Below are 20,372 nucleotides of genomic sequence, written 5' to 3' on the forward strand. Positions count from 1 at the left end.
CATATAGTGGCTATTTCCTGAAGGCTTTTCACTCAGCTTGTTTTGAAGAATTGTGGAGCGTCTAAAGGGGATGGGAAGTTCTCTACCCTTCCACAAGGGTTGGTCGTTTGTTTGTATGAAACATGTGAGTTTTGCAATGTGAAGACTTTCAACTAATAACTGTTTTCCTCCTTAAAATGCAAGCACTTTCTGCACAATTAGCTTTCCTTGCAGAGCTCTCAAACTGTTCAACCACTAGAGATCTGTATTACCTATTTAAAACAAAATCATAATCAACTGGCTGAGACTTTCAGCTCTCAATTTCAAAACCTATTTCTATGTTCTAAGATTTAAAATCTCTTTAAGACATAACACTAGGGAATAAAAATTACACATTAATAAATGAAGGAGAAATGCTAATGGGAACATCTTCACTTGGAAAGAGACTGAGTTTTCCCTGCTATTTCTGGTAGACAGCTGAGCATACCTTCAAACTCTTAAACACAGAAATGAACAGCCAGTCACAAATCACAGAGATGAAAATTTATTTTCTGCAAAATGCCTAAATAAAATAGCTCCCAATATACTTTGATATGTGCTCTAACATTAAATTTTAAAGCAGTTATTTTCCTATTGTAAGATATTAAAGTTCAGTTTTAGTTTAATTCATTTAAAACATCATGTACTACTTGTTTAAATAAAATTTTCTTTTATTGGTCATACTACATTTGATTAAAAATCAATGTCCTTTCATAGCTCCTTCCAATATGAAAAAGTTAGAATGGCCATAGCCCAAATACCCCTAAAGTGTGGGGGAAAGATCAAAGGTGGTGGTGGAGTTATACAGAGAAGGTACGTTTTAACAAACGAATATGGTGGTTGAATTATTAAATTGATATTTCTTTTAGTCTCTAGTATCTCAGAGCAACTAAAAGTAAAAACCTATAATTGTGGAATTATAGCCCATACCAAACTCTGAAATCTGTTCTACAACTAATTGTGGTGCTGTGCCTTGAAATTTATTGGGTTTTGGTATAGATGTTATTGTTCACAAAAAAGAAAAAAAAGTCGATTGTGATGATAGAAGAAACATTTATTCCTTCTAGCCGCCTATGCTCTGGAGCATCTAGAAGGAGAAATCCGAGAGGATGGTATGGTAGCCCATGACAAACTCTGGGATCTCTCCTGTAACTACTTGTCGAAGAGTGCTCTGAAAACTATTGCTTTTTTCTTTCTTTGCTTTGCATGATAATTATACAATTAAGAAAGGTAAAAAAAAAAAAAATTAATGTCCTTTCAGGTTTACTTTATAAAGCTCTGCTGCAATTTTACAAACGAATGGCCTGGTTTAAAGTTATAATAAAGGTGTTGGTTGGAAGGGTTGTCCTGCTGCAATTCGGTTACCCCAGGTTTTTGCTGTGCTCCATGTTTGCCCAGGGATTTGGGTCTACCCTCTGCCAGCAGCAGCCCATGAGATCTGCTTTGACAGAAGGACCTTCCTGTTTAATAATGATGAAACCTTTTCATAGCATGTGGAGCAGGCCTTCTAAAGCATTGCCTAATCATATATTCACATATTTAAATGAAGTAGTTGACAATATCACAAACATAAAAGCTGTAATTTACTGAGTACTGCACCAGGGGTTTGGGATTCTGATGCTAGATTTTTATAGCTTCCAATTACACTTGCATTTGAAGTAAGTGGCTACATTTGTTGCCAGGCAAGGTGTAACATAAGAGGCGTTTGAAAAAAAAAAGCAAACAACCGTTTTTAACTAGAGAAGTTGTAGATTTACAGAAAAGTCATATAAGAAAATACAGTATCACATATTCAGCCCCCCATTGATGACACTTTGCATTAGTGTGGTAACTTTGTTACAATTGATGAAAGAATACTGAAATATTACTGTTAACCATGGTCCATAGTTTAAATAAGATGTATTTTCTGCATACATCATCCTATTCTTAACACCTTGTAATAGTGTCATACATTTGTTCTAATTCATGAAAGAACATACTTATATTTACACTATCCACCACAGTCCATTATTCACAGTCCCACGTTTTATCTTCTAACTTTCCTTCTAGTAACATCCACTACCCAAACCTTCTCCATTCAACCACATGCACCAGCATAATTCAGTACTGTTAATGTGCCACCACCATCACTACCCACTTCCAAACATTTACAACCCACCTAAATAAAAATTCTGCAGAAATTAAGCATCAGCTCATTTTCTACGTCCATGCTTGCCTGGTAACCTATATTTTAGATTCTAATTCTGAGTTTATTAATTACAATTAGTAATATCAGTGAGATCATACAGTATTGTTCTTTTTGTATCCGGCTTATTTCCCTCAACATAACATCTTCAAGGCTCATCCATGTTGTAGGTATCAGGACTTCATTCCTTCTTACACCTGGATAATATTCCATCCTTATTTATATATCTCATTTTGTTTATCCATTCATCAGCTGATGGACCCTTGGGTTGCTTCTATCTTTTGGCAGTTGTGAATAATGCTGCTATGAACAATTGTGTGCAAATGGCTGTTCTGGTCCCTGCTCTCAGTTCTTCTGGGTCTATACCTAGTGGCGGAATTGCCAGACTTTATGACAATTCTATACTTAGCTTCCTGAGGAACTGCCAAGCTGTCTTCCACAGTACCTGCACCATTTTCCATTCCCACCAGTAGTGAATGAGTGTTCCTATTTCTTTACACCCTTTCCAACACTTGTAGTTTTCTTCTTCTTTTTTTAAATAGTGACCTTTCTAGTAGGTGTGAAATGATATCTCACTGTGGTTTTAATTTGCATTTATCTACAGAGGGGCCAGCGTCTCCAGAACATCAACCAGTTCCATCCCCCTATCCCATATTATCGACAGCCCCTTCGAATATGAAAAAGTTAGACTAGGCATAGCCCAAACACCCCTAAAGTGTGGGAGAAAGATCAAGGTGATGGTGGAGTTATACAGAGAAGGTAGGACTTAACAAACAGGTATGATTGTTGAATCATTCAACTGATATTTCTTTTAGTCTCCAGTGTCTTAGAGTATCTGGAAGTAAAAACCTAAAATTGCAGAATTGTAGTCCATACAAAACTTAGAAATCTGTTCTATAACTAATTGTTGTGATGTGCTTTGAAATTTTTTGCTTTTTTGTTTATATGCTATTTCTCACAAAAAAAAGAAGAAAAAGTCGATTGTGATGCTAAATGCACAGCTATATGATGACACTGTGAACCACTGATGGTGCCCTTTGGATGATTACACGGTATGGGAATATAAAATATGTATCAATAAAAAATAAATAATTTAAAAAATCACATGAACCCATCCTAAAAAAAATAAAAGGAGTATTTGTAGAATTAAACCCACGTGATTTAAAAAATATTCATATAAACCTTTGAAAAACAGGAGTAGCTTAATATTGTTAAATAAAAACAGCCACGTCTTCTGAGTTTCAGTATTAAGTACAAGTTGAATTAAAAAAAAATCGCATTTATCTAACAGCTAGTGTTGTGCATCTTTTCATGTGCTTTTTAGCCATTTTGTATTTCCTCCTTGGAAAAGCGCCTATTCAAGTCCTTTGCCCATTTATAATTGGGTTGTTTGGCTTTTTATTGTTGAGTTGTAGGATTTCTTTATCTATTCTGGATATTAAACCCTTATTGGATATGCAGTATCCAAATATTTTCTCCCATAAGTAGGTTGCCTTTTCACTTTCTTGACAAAATCTTTTGGAGCACAGAACTTTTTAATTTTGAAGCGGTCCCATTAATCTATTTTTTTCTTTGGTTCCTTGTGCTTTGGGTGTAAAGTCTAGGAAACCACCAGAGAGGGTCTCTTTTCAAAAACACATTATTGAATAACGTTTCTAGCCTGTGATCCCTCCTGAAGTACAAGTACATCTAGTATGGCTTCCCTCTCATTCTGTCACTGTATTAAAATACGACAATTTGCAGTGTTATCTAGTGGATCAGCTGGATTCATTTCAAAGGCTCTATTTAACAAGGGGAAAAGGACCCATCTCAATCCTTTGTAAAAGTGTTTTGTATGTTCTCTCAGACAAATTGCCTAATGTTTTTTACCAATTTCAAAGCTAGGATTCAAGAATAATTTTAGTAATATTTTACACTGCTTGTCTGCATAATGCAAATGGTCAATTCTACAACAGAAGGAAACTAATTCACAGTGCAATAATCTGTACTACAAACCACGTAATTTAAAGGCGTTAAAGTCGTCTTCATTGTCGGTTGCATTTCTGCGTATGGCCAGCGGCCATATGAATGAACAATTTTCACACTGAAATGTTGCAAAAAAATACCTGCTTTACCCTACATCGAACAAACCTGTCCGAGTTCCTGACTCATCTATTTAAAATGCTGTCACCTCATACTTGTACCCAATATGAGTACAAACCTATAATTAAGTATTAGAACAGTGTTCACTTGTATATGTATGTGCAAAAAAAAAAATGCTGCTATTGTAGCAGCTGATTAAACAAAAATAGGAAGATCTTAGGTTCTGGAGAACTTCGCAGGTTACAGCTGGGAGAGAAGCATAAAAACCAGGGCATTGAGTCAGCCCCAAACCCAAGTCCTGGCCCTGGCACCAATTAGTGATATGGACCCTTGTGGGAAAAAAAATGGAGCCAATAATTGTGTGTGTCTGTATTTCTATGAAATGAGAAAATGCCAATGGAGGGAGGGGCACAGGTTTGACATCCAGTTAAGTGTTCAATTAATAGCTGTTAACTACTAATTTCTCTGATTCTCTGTGACTTCATCTATAAAATGTTAATATAATATAATGGCAATAACAATAGTTACTTCGAAGTGTTGTCTTGAGAAGTAGATAAGATGAAGTGTGTGAAACAATGCCTGGCAGCTGCTGTCCCCCAACCCTCCCCCCAAAGTTGGAACCCGAAAATTAGAACACAACCTGGTAGAGTGTCAAGGATGAGTCATTTCTGGATTTAGACTCTTTAATTTATATTTTCCTTGAGTGAGATGGCTGCATTAGCTAGATTAGTTTGTCTTAATTATATTTTCTGACCTGGATGGAGACTTAAATTCTTAAATTCTACCAGATTAAGAAGATAAAACATTGCATTGAAATTAGTGTCCAACCAGAGACAGAAACCACAGTCAGAACAGCTAACAAGCTCAAGTTAAGAGTCTGTTCAATGTGAGGGAATTGAAAGAAAATACATGATCTTGCTTAAAATGCTATTTCCAACCTTTTATTACCCTACCCCTAGCGATTCAGAGAAATTTGTTTTCCCTAAAATACTGTATAATATCTCCTTACAGTAGAAAAATACTGGCAGAGGGACTGAAAGAAGTTGTGACTCGCTAGCTTCTTGTTAAAGACAGAATACTGATTAAATTACAGGCATTATTTTAACTCAACTTGGTTTTCCCATTCTATTGGGATTTAGAATTAGAATTGCCATATTTTATAACGAGCAATGAAAAGAACAACATCCAGATACTGATATACAACCAAGATGGTTTTACTCAAAGGAAAATGACTAGACTTCAGCAGTTTGGCCTTTACGCAGTAATTTCCAAAGGAACACTGCAGTTACCAAAGAGGTACAAACTTCCTGAAATCCAGGGACCCTCACCTGAACCCAAGTCCAGCTCAATTTGAGCTAATTTCCGTGTTTTTTGCATGAGAAAAGAAAAACGCCTTGTTTAAGATTATGCACTGTACATCCTCAAAATGTTCTAGTTCCTTGCAGGGCAGTTAGTGATGTAAGTGATAAGAGGGGTACCGAGAAATAAATTCCTGTGGTCCTAAAATAACTGTATTTGCACCATTAACTAGCGAGGGCCAGGAATCAGAGAACTGGGAAGATTAAATTAGATACGTTACCATATATAAAGGGACAGCAAAGTCATAGGTTCTCATCAAATGGTACTTTTTTAATTGGTAAGGACATGTATATATGAATAACATAAAGATGAACTCAATTTTTTCTTGTCTGTGTTTTCTAACATTAAGATGCCTCCTAATATTAGTGCTTAATAATTATTTCCCCAAATTTAGGACAATTTGAAATATACTTGATAAAATCTTATTTGACAAAAGTCATGACAACGTGTAAGAATGATGGCATTTGTTTTATCATAAATCACTTTATTTTTCTAAATGTTTTCAGCCACTACCAATCTCTGGCATTGAGTTATTATGTTTCCAGAATAAAGGCAACTGTAGTTTTTCTCATTCATTCATGATCACTTCTCATTTCTTACTCTTGGGGGAGTATCCAATGGAAGTCTGTGAGGCAGCTGCCCCGTTTTGGAGAGGCAAGGCATCACAGATTCTTGAATTTTCCTTGACTCCATCTACTGGAAACAGTGACTGCGTCTTTTGCCTAACCTGGTAGGAAAGGAGCTGTAGAAAATCACATTAGTAGGGGAGAAACTATTATTCTTCATTTTCTTGTTTCCAATCTGCAAATACAGATTGCTAAACATGCCTACCTCCTAATACTCATTAGGAAATCTTGAAGATAGCAGGACTAGAAAAAAGCATGGGGATAATGAGAAACAAGAAACCATTAAAAGAATAACACAAAGTCTTCTCATGTAGACGATATATATGTATTTAGAACTAGTTGCATTTGAAATTTTGCATTAATTAATTTTATTCCTAGTTACATGTGGATGGATGCCATACACTCAATCCCAAATGCGTCTTTTCTATTTTGAATTTTAGTTTTTGTTGATCTCAAAGATAAAATAATTTAAACTGAATAACTGACATTAGAAATCACCTCATATTTAGTAGTAACCCTAGAACTTATTAAGCACATTTCTGTATGTGTCTAAAAGGCAAAGGTTTCATGAAAAATAATCTAACAAGGTATTGTGCACACCTAACTCTTGATTACTTGAGGAGTTATATTTTCAGGTCCAGAGACACAGGGTTACAGGCCAGTGATGGGCAAAGTTTTCTTGAAGTACAACAGAGATGCCAAACAAGGTAAGTGGGTATCGAGGAAGAATTGACACAAAATGCCGAATTGTAATGATCAGTTGTGGGTCAGAGCTACAGAACCAGCTATTGGGGACTGAATCTCGGCCAACTTTTTTTTTATCTTGTATGCTGTATGGCAGGGGGTCACATTTCGTTCTTTTTCCATGTGACTATCCCTTTATTACAGCACCATTTGTTTGATTTTTTTTGGAAGTTCATGGGCTGGGAATTGAACCCGTGTCTCAGGCATGGCAGGCAAGAACTCTACCACTGAACTACCTTTGCACTCCCAACTTCTTTTTAAAATCAGCAAATTTTGGTGATATTTTGAGACTATTTTACAGCATTTTAATGTCTTTAACCTATTTAGGTTTTTAAATTCCATTTCTTCCTCTCTCTCTAGTATCCCACTCTAAATATCTCTAATTTCTACCAGTCAGTTCATACTCTTCACTATTTAATGACTCTTTTACTATTTCTTGTTTTCTAAGGAAATTGACCTATTTGTATTTGTTTCTTGAATATGCAGGCAAACTGCTGCCTCAGGGCCTTAGCCTTGGCTTTATTTTAGTCAAGAGCATCTTTTATCATATACAAGCAGAATTCTCTCCTTCACTCAGAGAGCTTTCCAGGAACACCCTTTTAAAATGGCAACACCCCTCCCCCCACTTTTTCCACACTCTATCCCCTACTCCATATCATCCAACATTTTACATATCACCTATTTTTTTTTTATTGTTTTTCAGTTCACATGTACTAGAATGCAAGACACTCTATGAGGGCAGTAATTTTTGTCTGCTTTTTTCATATTGCATCTCCAGTGCCGAGAATAGTGACTGGCATGGAGGTGTTCAAAAACACTTCTCAAATGCATCACAAAAGAATCTGTTGCAAAATGCAGCCCTGAATATGAAAGGCTTGTGTCTGATATCATTTTCACTCTCAGAAATATTTTTACTTTTGTGACATTTCTTTGATATTCCTATTTTTAGAGTCAGAGAAAAGAAACATAAGGGTTAACCCACACTGATTCAATAAGTACCTTCTAGGCCATGATAGCTGCAAACTGGAATGCCATCAGAAGTCGGGCAGTTAAGTAAATGAGAGAAGCAACTGACTTAAGGCATTAGGGAGTGGTGGGGTCTTTGACAAACAGGGAGAGTTCATGTACTGCCTTACTAAAAAAACATACAGATTTGAAAAAAGAAATTTAAAACATAGCCCTGTCTGAAGAAAATGTGTCTACACATGCTGTCATAGGTTCCCACTAGGTGCCAGTTTTGGGCAACAGGGCCATGGAGACATTTTCTAAGTCTTTCTTTTTCCTACACTATTTCCTATTATATACTTAGACTCAGGTATGTGCCTAACTTCACATCTGGACAGGAATACTGAACAGATCAAATCTAATTACATTTGTTTTCTAACCAATTTGTATATCACTTTCCCCTTTTGGGAGAGAAATGACCCTTCTTGGGTACGCAGCATCTAAATGATTTGCAGCGTTTCATTAATAAAGTTAACTAAAACTAATTACACATATTGAATAAAAGTTTCTTGTGCAATGAATTTTTCTATTTAGCTAAATTGTTAGAATGAATTGAAGAAGATTGCAGAATTACTTTCTCTTGTAATGTACACACATGCACAGGTACACACTCATCCATACCACACAGAATGAATAATGACACTACAGAAACTTACAAAGAAAAAAAACTGAAGGATCTAATAAAAACTACAAAGATTTCAAAACATGTTTACATCTATGCTAAGCGCGTAAAAATCAGAAAATAGATTAAATAGCTTATTCTTATCTTTAAGTTGTTAAATGAGGCTTGTTAGATTTGTCACATATTTTAAAGAGTCTAAAATAAATTTAGTTTTCAGCTCTATTAATTGTTTTATTCGACATGCAGATTCTCCTTCACTGTATTTTCTACCTTTTAATTCAGATGATGTGCATTTGTCTAGCTTATCCACCTAATTAAATCTACCTTATAGCAGAAGTTCAGGGGAACATCCCACTACTTCAGTCGCCCCAAATCAAGCTAAGGCACTGCAGGCCAGCACTTCTCACAGCACCATTTCCAATGCTCCCTATCTGTTCAGTGTGTATAGTAGATAAACATGCCATATGTACAACAGAGAGTATCATTCACTAGTGGCTTAGTGTAGAATAAACTACAGCTGGCCAATCCGTGTTATGAAATAACCTTACTCATTGCATAAGAACCTGCTGTCATCAATGACTCAGACTGGCCTTGCTTTCACACCACTAGGCAGGTTGCATTTCTTGCTCTGCATTGCGAAGGAGGACACTAAGTGGCTTTATCCTCCCGCTCTGGGCGCTGACGATGTGGGAGGGACCAGGACATAGTAAAGCACCCGCCTCGTACCTCTTCCTCTTTGACCTGAGAGCATCAGGAGCAGCCAAGATGTAGGCTCGGGGTCAAAAGACAACCTTTATGCATTGCCTCCTTTGATCTACAGCAGCTCTGTTTGCTTTTCATGGTGCCCCACACTGTGTGTGGTTGTATTTTGGTCTTGTCTGAATGAGAGGAGGTGAAACATTGCTCTTGATTGGTTTTGAACTTGTGTTGTCACATTGTTCCTGTGGCTCCCTGGGTGGGTCCAGAGTCTCTTTAAATTCTGAAAAGTTGCTGAAGGTTTAGTTTTGGTTAACTGGTTACCCCCGTGGCAGGTCTGCACTGTATTATTACATTTCTGAGATATCCTAGACCTTTCCAACATTTTAAAAGTGACTCCTATTTGTCTAAGACTCTTAAAAAGATCAACTATGCAGTTGAAGGGAGGGATAAGAACACTGGGTATGGGCCAAAAGTTCTTCCTGCCAGCAAAACAGACCTTCTAAATTTAGAGCTCAGAATGGGCTGCTTCTCTGAGGTCTTTCAAGTGCTTAAAAATATTAATAGTTATATAATTTAAATCAGAATATCTTACATAGTTATGTACTAAGCATACCTATCTATATTCTATAAGCACAGGAACAATATAACTATAGATAAATTGTACAGATAATAGGTATTTGGAGTAAATCTGCTTACCATATAAAGAAAGCTACATTTTTGTTTACTGAAAATGAAGAGCTAAACTTTACCCTGCCCAAAATGAGAATTTCATATTTTAAAATTACAAACTGGGTCTAAACTTTTATTATTTATCCTTTCATTGAAAAAATACTATTAAATGTATTAAGAGAGTATTGGTTAGATATTTATTTCCCTTTCTCACAGATGTTATATAGTTATTTCAAATCTTTGATGATTCAATGACTCAAAGACAAATTTGTTTTTAATTTTTTTGTCTGGTGTAACACATAGTCATTAGTCCAGGAACCAAATATAATTGACCTGCTATGTATAGGTGACTGGAAAGTAACTGAGACTGATGTTTTATTAAAGGAATCAAAATGCTGATTAAGGCTTTTAGGAATATACTGTAAGAGGGGGGCGAATACGAATTAAAAATTGAAGCAAAACTCCTATCCATGCTATATATCTAGTTTGGAAATAAAAATGGACACTTCTAATATCATGTACATTTCCATAAAGAAAACTGAGAAGTAAGGGTTCTAATACTTATTTTGCTTGGCTCTCCAATTGCTAAAAAACAAAACAAAACATAAATCAGCTTTAGTTAAGGCAATACAATTTAGGAAAAACAAAATCTTACAGAATTTAAGGAGTAAAGAATAATACTGAACTTCAAGTACAATCCAACATCTTTCCTACCTTTGCTTACTTGGAGAGGCCAGTGACTCAGGTGAACTAGCCAATGGCCACAGACTTCAGTGCGCAGCTCAAAATAACTGTCTGTACCTCTTTTAAAAAACGTTAAAAAATAGAGAACTTCAAACTTTAGAAGAGTATATAAAATACTTAATTCCATATCTTTTAATATGAAAGCAAATAGGAAGAAGAAAAACAAACAGATCTCCTGGAAGCTATATACCAGATTGACTACTGGGGAGAAAAATGGAATTTTAAAAATATTTAGAAGTTTTCCAAAGCAGTTTAAAAGAGCAAAAAAACCTTTCTTAGCAACTGATGATTTAAGTCCGATGCATTATCAATAATGTTGGGTACAGCAGCACCGTCCAATAGCACTTTCCATGACGATGAAATATTCTCTGCCAGTGTGGCAGCCTTGGCATTGTGCCACCTAAGCACTTCAAGTATGGCTAGTGCAATTCAGGAACTACAATTTTAATTTTACTTAATTTTATGAAATCTAAATTTAAACGGCCACCCGTGGCTAATGACTACCGTATTGGACAGTTTAAAGGTCTACAGATTTTACATCACCGAACAGGGGCTTTTAAACATCTCAATCAGGTTGTCTCCATTTGTTATGAGTAGATTTCAACATAAGTCCTTTGGCCCTATGAAACAGGCTTGGAAAGGCTGTTTGCACATTACTCGTTTAAATCAATAAGGGATTAGGCAAAAATTTTCAAGGGATATTGCACAGTGCAGGAGGTCTTTCTGAAAATACTTCTTTGTATTTGAGTACAGTGCCTGTGGACTGGGATAGGACTCTGGAGATTATTTTGCAGGAAAGGAGGGCAACGTTGCTACTTAGTGGCAGAATTGGTAAAGCATCAGTTCTTTAACAACAACAACAAACAAAACTATTTTCTTAGAATTGAGCATGTCTTGCTTATTCATCTGAAACTTTATAAGATGTGAAAAAGTTTAAAATCTTATATAATGTTTCTCTGGGGTTTTGTTAGTCTGAAGCAGAACATCATAGTTATTTTGGAAATATTGCTACAAATGTATGAGCGTTAGAAACGAAGGGCTTCCAAACACAGCAGAAACTCCTTGGATTAACTGTTCCACATCTTCCATTGTAGGGCTGATGGGATATTACGGACAAATAGCCAGTACTCTTACAATGTAAAATAAAGCTTCCTGTCTTAGTACGTTCCTTACTAGGATATGTATCTTAATGCAGTTTTTCCAGAACTAGATTTTTTGCAGAAGACATGCACAGGACAGCTTCACGAGCTTAACTACACCTCAAAAGAATAAGAAAAATTAAAAAAAAAAAAGTAAAGATATCCAGTGACAGAACTCTGTAGAATGTTACTATTTTTGTCTGCAAGATTAAAACTATCCTAAATAGTTTCCTAACACCACTGTGAAGTGCCTTCCCAGCAAGAGCTACCTACTTGACAATCTAGCAAAAAATAAAAAATAAAAAAAAGAATGTCGGCTCTGACTTTCTGTCTCCCCACCCACCTCCCCTCTACTTTGATAAAAAGTATTTTTTGTGTGATCCCATAACTGAAAAAAAGTTATGGGATCACAAAATCCTCAGAATGAGAGGAACTGCTCTTTTCAGTCTCTCTAGAAGGACTCGGGAGGTCGTGCTAATTTGGAAAACTGAGGGTTTGTTCTTTGAGTTGCATTTTTTTTGGGGGGGGGAACCTATGAGTAGGGTATTCATTTTATGAATCATGTCTTAACAGGCCCATGGGATCGAACACGGACCTACAGAGCAGTCTCTGCCCAGCCCTGCACTCTCAACAAGAGTAGATGTCAGGCTATGTGGGGACTTGGCCATCACCTCCCATCTCCCATTGCCCTTTTTCCTTTATCTTACCATTAGGAGTAACGGCGGGAGTTTGTAAGACTGAGATTCTCAGGCATTTGGGTTTTCTGAAGGTCAGAAGATCAAGTTTTAAGGTTTATGGTCTTGATGCACATGCCTCTGGAAGTGAATGCTGGTAGGGAGGCCCCCGAACCCAACTGACAGAGCCCAGTCATTGCTCTCCTGGCCCTCCTAAGCCCTACAGGGATGCGCTGCACAGCTCAGTCACCTCCGGAACTGTGCGCAGGGGGTTCTTGCTGCCGGGCTGCAAATCTCTCACATGGTGTAGCATCAGTATATGAATGCACACATTTCAGTCATTCTGGGGCTGTTCACATTTAAAATCATGTAAGCAAACATGCTTATAAACTGTGTATTGGAGGGGATGTGACAAGTCTGGAATTTCATTCTTCTCTGTTTCTTATGTTTCTGTCACTGGACCACGTACAGTATGTGTCACTTCTTGCATTACCTCCTCTGCTTATGCATTAGAGAAAATTTACTGACAGATAACAATGCTATAGATGGGAGTCATTTACCTGGATGCAGACTTTCTTGGATGGCTTCAGTTTCAGTGACTTATTCAGACAAAAACCCAGTCATTTAAAGTCAGTTTATAATGTCTCATCTGGAAAGAAAAAAAAAAGATTAAAATGATTCATTGAATATGGTCTATATATATATTTTTAACTTTACAGAGGAAGCATTACCACCGCATTTTAAAAGTGTTTTGAAGGGAATGGAACCATCTGGTCTACATCAAGAATATTTTCCCTTATTTAGAGTTAGGTTTACTAAGTGGCTTGCTATCATGAGATCTAGTTCTCATCCTCTCCACTTATAGTAAACATATTCCCTGATATCACTGAAGACATACACTATTAGAAGGGAGGAAAAAAAAGTTTTGGTGTAAAATAGAGCTGCCTTTACAGATACTTTCTGTAGATGTACATAAGAACTATTGTAATTGGAATGAATTTTCACCTGAGAATTTACAATTAAACTTTGCTAAATGAGTCCATCTCCTTCTTAACGAGTGTTATTGTACCATGATTTTTAAAAATCACCTTTAAAAAAATTTCTGTTTTTCTTTTTCACAGCAGTAATCCCTGCATGTGGCACAAATGTCAAGTTACAGAAGAATATAAAATAAAGTCTCCTAGCCCTCTCTAACCTGCTCTCTGGATTCATTTCCCAGAGACACTCACTACTAAGCTTCTTATGTATCCTTTAGGAATTTTAAGAATATATACACATGTGCATATCCATGTTTTTTTCTTTTATCCAAATGGAGTAATGATATTCTGCTCTTTGCCTTCTTTTTTCCCTTAGTAACATGACTTGCAGAGCTTTCTGCATTAGCATACATAAACTGACCTCACTCATTTTGATGACTATGCAGTATGCCATTCATTGCAATGATCTATAATAATATATTTGACCAGTTCCCTACTAATATGTCTTCATTTTTGTTTCCCTTTTGAACTGTTACAAAAATGCCTCAATCATTATTTTTATACATACACATTTTGAACTGATTTGATTATATACACACAAAAAACATATACATATTCTAAACAGCAGAATTCTTGGGGAAAATTATCTGCACGCTCTAAGTTTTTAATCGCTATTTACAAAATGTCCTCTATAAAGGTTACACTAATTTATGATATCAAAAATCCAGCTTTTTATCCAATTCTAATTTTTTTCTCGATATAAGTGAAAAAGTTTTGATTTATATTTTTAGTTTATAAATGAGGTTCAGCTTCTTCTCGTTTTCTTTTTTTATTAGAGAAATTGTATATTTACAGATAAATCATGCAGAAAATACAGAGCTCTTATTACTCCCTGCTATTAGAAACACCTTATATTAGTGTTGTACATTTGTTACAATTGATGAAAGAATATATAATTGTACAATTAACTATAGTCCATGGTTTACATTATTTGCAATTATTCTCCTACTAATTTTCCAAGTCATGGTTTTTGCTCAATTTTCAATTATGTTGCTCATTGATTTCTTATTATAGAGTTCATGTTATGTTAAGAAAACTGCCATTTTATATTTAATGCATGGCAAGTAGATTTCTAGTTTGTTAATCTTTTTAACACAGTGCTTTTTTCCTTGCCTGGGCAGGCACCAGGAATTAATACAGTGTTTTTTTATCATCTAAAAGTTTCAGTTTTTTACATGGCTAAGTTTGTTAATATTTCTCTTTATGGATTTGGTTTTAAATACAAAATTGTTTAAAGTTGAAGAGTTATTCAAGAAGATTGTGTATGGGTACTTAAAAAAAATGAACACAAACTTTACATAGCATTATCTGTTATATAGAAGAATTTGTTATTAGAGGGATCTATTTTTGCCCTTATTTCATGGCTGTTTAATTGTTAAATAGCAAAAGAAATTTCTCATAGGATGATTTCTCCTACAAAGCACTACTATGGTGGGAATTCTGTGGACTCTTCTGTAAGGCTTCGCTTACCACAGGAAAATAAAATATCAGATTTGCAGGGAGCATTCTCCACAGAGCTAACAGTGCTGGTCTCAGGCCTGAAATCCAGAGTGGATTATAAGGAATGCAACAGAAATTCCAAGACAAACAGCAGATAAGAAGTATAAATGCAATCACGTTCATTAAAGGAAATTCTGAAAGTCAAAAACGAAAAAAAATCATTTTTTTGTGATTTTAACAACCCAAAGCTTTTAGAATTTATCTTTTTCCTAGTGTTTCTTTTCTCCTCCACAAACACGAGAAGATCATAAATGATTTTACTCGCTAATCAGTGCTGACAAAACTCAGTTATTTTCATGAGGACATTGGCGACCAAAGTACAAACTTAATGACACCTGGACAAGACTCTCTGTCACCACACACCATCCCCTCCCTATGCATACACACAAATATGGATCACTCATGATACATGTTTTATATATTGATTTATTTACCTATGAGGATGTTCTTGGTCATTACATTTTTTTCAAACACCACTCTTAACGACAGTGTAATATTCTATTATACGACTTAACCTAAGTTTAAAACAATAGGGATAGGGAATTTAAAATAATAGGAATAGACAGATGTCTATTTTTCTCCTAAGTACATTCTGTTAACTCAGCAGATCAAAGGGCAGGGCATATGCTCAGAAAATCATGACGCAGGAATCACATCCTTTCCTGATAAAGCTGTGGCAATTAACTGCGGTGAAGGTTAAGGGCTGGGAGACATCATGGCACAACATGTTTTATGTGGCGTGACATCATTTGAATGGAAAGAGAGGTGATTAAAGGTGGGCTAATGGCACTATCTTGTTCCAGGTGCATACTGTGTAGCTGTAAAAGCATGTGAAATGCATGTGAATTAAATAACGAGAAGAGTTAGGGTCAAAAAAGGGAAGAAAAGAAAATGTGATGATAAAATTGTGAGCGTACGAAGTTTACTAAGAAGAAAGTCTGCGAGGCTTTTTGTTTTCCTAATCTATTTAGAGAAAATCCTGGCACAAATTATACTCAGTCACACGATCACAAATATTTGGATTTAGTGAGACCAGTGGGACACAAACAGGTCATAAAGGGAACCATCAGCACTTTATCATTTACTGGCATTAAGAAACTCTGCCTGTTCTATGTAGGTCATCTCCTTCCTATCACTTTCCCTTCCCAGCTCCCACGGCGTGCCATTACAGCAGCTCATTTTTAAGGCAGACTCTGCACCATTGGTGCTGCTTGTATATCTAAAGCCACAGATCCAAGCAGCTGGTGAAATTATGACCCCAAGGACGTCCTTTAATCACTTAGAGGATGACGGTGGCTTGGTTCTGTTGGCAAATCTCTCCTCTCAAACATGATTACAGGGAATCATGTAGACTCACTTCAATTTTTTTTTGACCAACATCAATGAACCCCTTTCAAAACAGCACCCAATTGCTGGATCCAGCTGACAGCTGTGAGAGGGTCTGCCGTGTGGTGGGAGAAGTTGTTCGGGACTGAATCATTTGGAGAGTCACAGATGTATACATCTGTCTATTCCTGTTCTTTTAAATTCCCATTAGATTAAGTCATAGAATAGAATATTACACCGTCATTAAAAGTGGTGTTTTAAAAAATGCAATGGCAAGGAAAAAAATCTCATAAGTAAGTAAATGAATATATAAAACTATGTTCAACTACAGTTCTGTAAACTGTGCTTGCAGACAGAAAGGTGTTTATTGTAGAAGCTGAAAAAGTGATATACATATATACTTTTTAAGTTGACATGCCAAACAATTTATGTTCATATAAGGAATGGCATGTTTAATTCAAAATGGAGCTCTCTTTATAGCATCAAAAAACACCTAAAACGAGAACAATATATTTTAGATTATGAATATTTAGATTTTAGAACACTAGAGATACCAAGACTTTTTTAACTAGTAGGCTGTCCTAGTGCTAATATTTATTTTCCAATTAAAGAAGGAATCTCTAGAACCTTTGATTATTGAATTTAAAGGTAAGATGATAGACAAATATGATAATTAAAAGAAAAACAGATCTTTTTTTTTTTTAGGAGGGAAACAGGTCTGATTTCAAATAATAAATTTAAATAACTTTTTCAGTTGGCCTTAAAAAACTGGCAGCCTCGTGTAGAGTAGATTGTGTAACTTAGAGCAGGGGCTTTGGAATCAGAAGTCCTGTGTTTAAATCTTGGCTCCTACCAGTTTCCACGCTTGGGTGAGCTTTGGACCCCGTATCCCAACGCAGTATCCCAACCTATCAAATGAGGCCAAAGCTGTGACCACTCCACAAGGTTGTTGTAGGATTAAATAAAATACAACATTTCAAGATTGAACTCGGTATTTGGCCTGCTGCCTGTGCTCTGTAAATATTGCTTTGTTAAAAATGTTAGTGTGTTAAAAAGCCAAAGAAATAGGCTTTAGGGAATCGCTCTAACGAAACCACAGTTACTGGAGACTTATCTCCTCCAACTTTAACGTGCATTACAATCACCCAGAGATCTTACTAAAAGGTCGATTTTTATTCAGTGGGTTTGGGGCCTGAGATTCTGCATTTCTAACAAGCTCTAGAGGTAGATGCCCTTGCTGCTGGACTGCGGCTTTTGACATATGAAGTCATTACGGCTGGTTACTGTGAATTCGTAACATAGTTGTTCTCACACAGGAGAAATGGGGTATAGAGCAGAAAGGAGAGTGGGGATGATATATATAGATTTAACATGCTCCCCGGGTGATTCTATTAGGCTCAACCTACCTGTCCCCCAACACCTTAATAACCACAGATTTTGAAAAACTTCAACCATTTTTTCCTTTTCTTACTTTGTCCTCTACTTTCCCCTTGCCCAATACTGCTTTAGATTGAAAAATGGTACTAACAATTAGTTCCCCAACGAGCAAGACTAAAACATCAATTTTAAGTCATTCTATTGTCTGTGTGCTGGTTTGAAGGGAAGTATGTCCCCTAAGAAAAGCCATGTTTTAATATGGATCCCATTTCTTAAAGGTAGAATAGTCTCTATTCAATGCTGTGTATTTGGGACTGTGATGGGATCATCTCCCTGGTTGATGAGATTTAGTTAAGAACAGTTGTTAAACTGGATTAGGGGATGACATGTCTCCACCCATCTGAGTGGGTCTTGATTAGTTTCTGAAGTCCTATAAAAGAGGAAACACTTTGGAGACTGAGAGACTCAGAGAGACTCAGAGAGAGCAGAGAATGCTGCAGCACCATGAAGCAGAGAGTCCACCAGCCAGCGACCTTTGGAGATGAAGAAGGAAAAACGCCTCCCGGGGAGCTTCACGAAATAGGAAGCCAGGAGAGAAAGCTAGCAGATGATGCCGTATTTGCCATGCGCCCTTCCAGCCGAGAGAGAAGCCCTGACTGTGCTCACTATGTGCCGTCTCACTTGAGAGAGAGACCCTGAACTTCATTGGCCTTCTTGAACCAAGGTATCTTTCCCCGGATGCCTTTGATTGGACATTTCTATAGACTTGTTGCAATGGGGACATTTTCTCGGCCTTAGAACTGTAAACTTGCAACTTATTAAATTCCCCTTGTTAAAAGCCATTCCGTTTCTGGTATATTGCATTCCCGCAGCTAGCAAACTAGAACAGTCTGTAATAGGATAATAAACCTAAATGAGTTTAGAAAAACGGTTTCCCTCTGACATGTCTTCTAGAAGACAGGGAACTCAAAATGTATTTAACATTTTTCACAGCTTTACCCAAGAACAAACACACACATAGCAAACAGGTGTGCAAGTGACTTTCGTGGAGCATTTACAATAAAATACAAGGATGATAGGATGTGACTCCCACAATCAAAGGAGTTATTAGCCCATGGGGTGGGAAGGCGGGGGTAAGTTGTGGTGATTAAGGAAGTGGCCAGAATCAAACAATGTGACCACGATATTTCATCCCGTCCAAAAGTCTGGTCAGAAAGAAGAGCTGTTTTAAAGTGGCTTCTCTTCTCAATGGCATGGAGATGTTAGAGAGACCCATAAATATACACACACTCAGTTTAGCCAATTATCTTCCAGGGCAAACATGATTTTTATACTTTGCATGTTCTCAGGGCATCAGAGTATCACTCAAATCCACTGCATTCCCTCTGTAAGTATCTGCTGTTATTTCTGATATTTTTCATAGACATAATCTTTCAGTTTTTAAAGTAGATAAATGAGCTTTGATGAATACAAAACAAGAAAAATATCTAAAGAAATTTAGAGATCAAATTAACAATCAAATTATCTTTAAGAGCATGCTATCATGTGTATTTTCCAATTTTCTTTAACCATTCAAGGTATTTAAAATCCATTGATCAAAATAAGATGTTAAACATCATACAGTGAAGAACAAAGCAGCTTATGTATGCATACAATCTGCAAGTAAATGCATGAAAGTTGACTGAAATGGAATGATTATTAATGCTATGATTCTAAAGTTTAATCACATCTAGAACTGGGATTTGAAATACAAAGTCACGCTGCAGTTATGAAAAACAAAGAATACCCACTTTTTACTCATTTTCTACACTTTCAAATTAGAAAATGTTCAAACGTGAGGCTAGGAACACAATTCAAAATATTGGAAGGAAACTATCAAAACTGACAGATTCTAGACATTTATGTCCACTTATGAAATTTAGATGCTGTACCCATTTAGGAATCCTTTTAGGAACCAAACCAAACCAAATTAAAAACAACAAAAACTTCAAATTTAGCTATGAAAAGAATGTAAAATAAAAGTTATATAGCATTTACATTACGGAATGAATTCTTGCTTAGTAAGATATTTTAAGAGACAATTTTGTTTTTATGTGCCACAGAATTTTCATATTCAAAGAAGACAACTTTAGTTTTTATATGCAAAGGATTTTTTTTCCTCTCTGTGAACATCTCTGAATGATAATACAACCAACAGAGCTAGTAGCAAGATTCACTTGCCATTTCTGTGACTGTCCTAAATACGTATTTTGTTTTCTATAGCCAATGGTCAAATTCAACATTAAAGTAACAAGTAGAATATGAAACATCTGGAAAATGTATAGCTCTTTAGATTGTTTTGCTGTGATTAAAACATTTCCTTTTAGAGCTTTAATAGGATAACGGTAATCAACTGTCAAATTAGGTGAATAGCACCTTGAATCCCTATAGATTCTTATTGGTTTAAGAGAGATTTATCTATTGAATTCCTGAAAGCTTGATTTTTCAAAGTTAAAATTCATAATTTATGAATATAATAGAAAATGGTAACTACATGTAGGCTGGGGATGGAACAAAATTGACTTTT

General features: G+C 36.1%; 1 long non-coding RNA gene across 1 annotated transcript in view; it reads right to left on the minus strand.

Moving 5' to 3' along the window:
* Window positions 1-1,300: 1,300 nt before the first annotated feature.
* Window positions 1,301-20,372, minus strand: part of LOC143684122 (uncharacterized) — a 193,696-nt gene continuing 174,624 nt past the window's right edge. Inside the window, exons 3-4 of the long non-coding RNA XR_013175856.1 lie at window positions 13,127-13,215; window positions 1,301-6,386 (exon numbers count right to left, since the gene is read on the minus strand). This is a non-coding gene — a long non-coding RNA (uncharacterized LOC143684122). The remainder of the gene's footprint in view (window positions 6,387-13,126; window positions 13,216-20,372) is intronic.

This window comes from Tamandua tetradactyla, chromosome 5 (genome assembly GCF_023851605.1).
Source record: "Tamandua tetradactyla isolate mTamTet1 chromosome 5, mTamTet1.pri, whole genome shotgun sequence".
Classification (NCBI taxonomy): domain Eukaryota; kingdom Metazoa; phylum Chordata; class Mammalia; order Pilosa; family Myrmecophagidae; genus Tamandua; species Tamandua tetradactyla.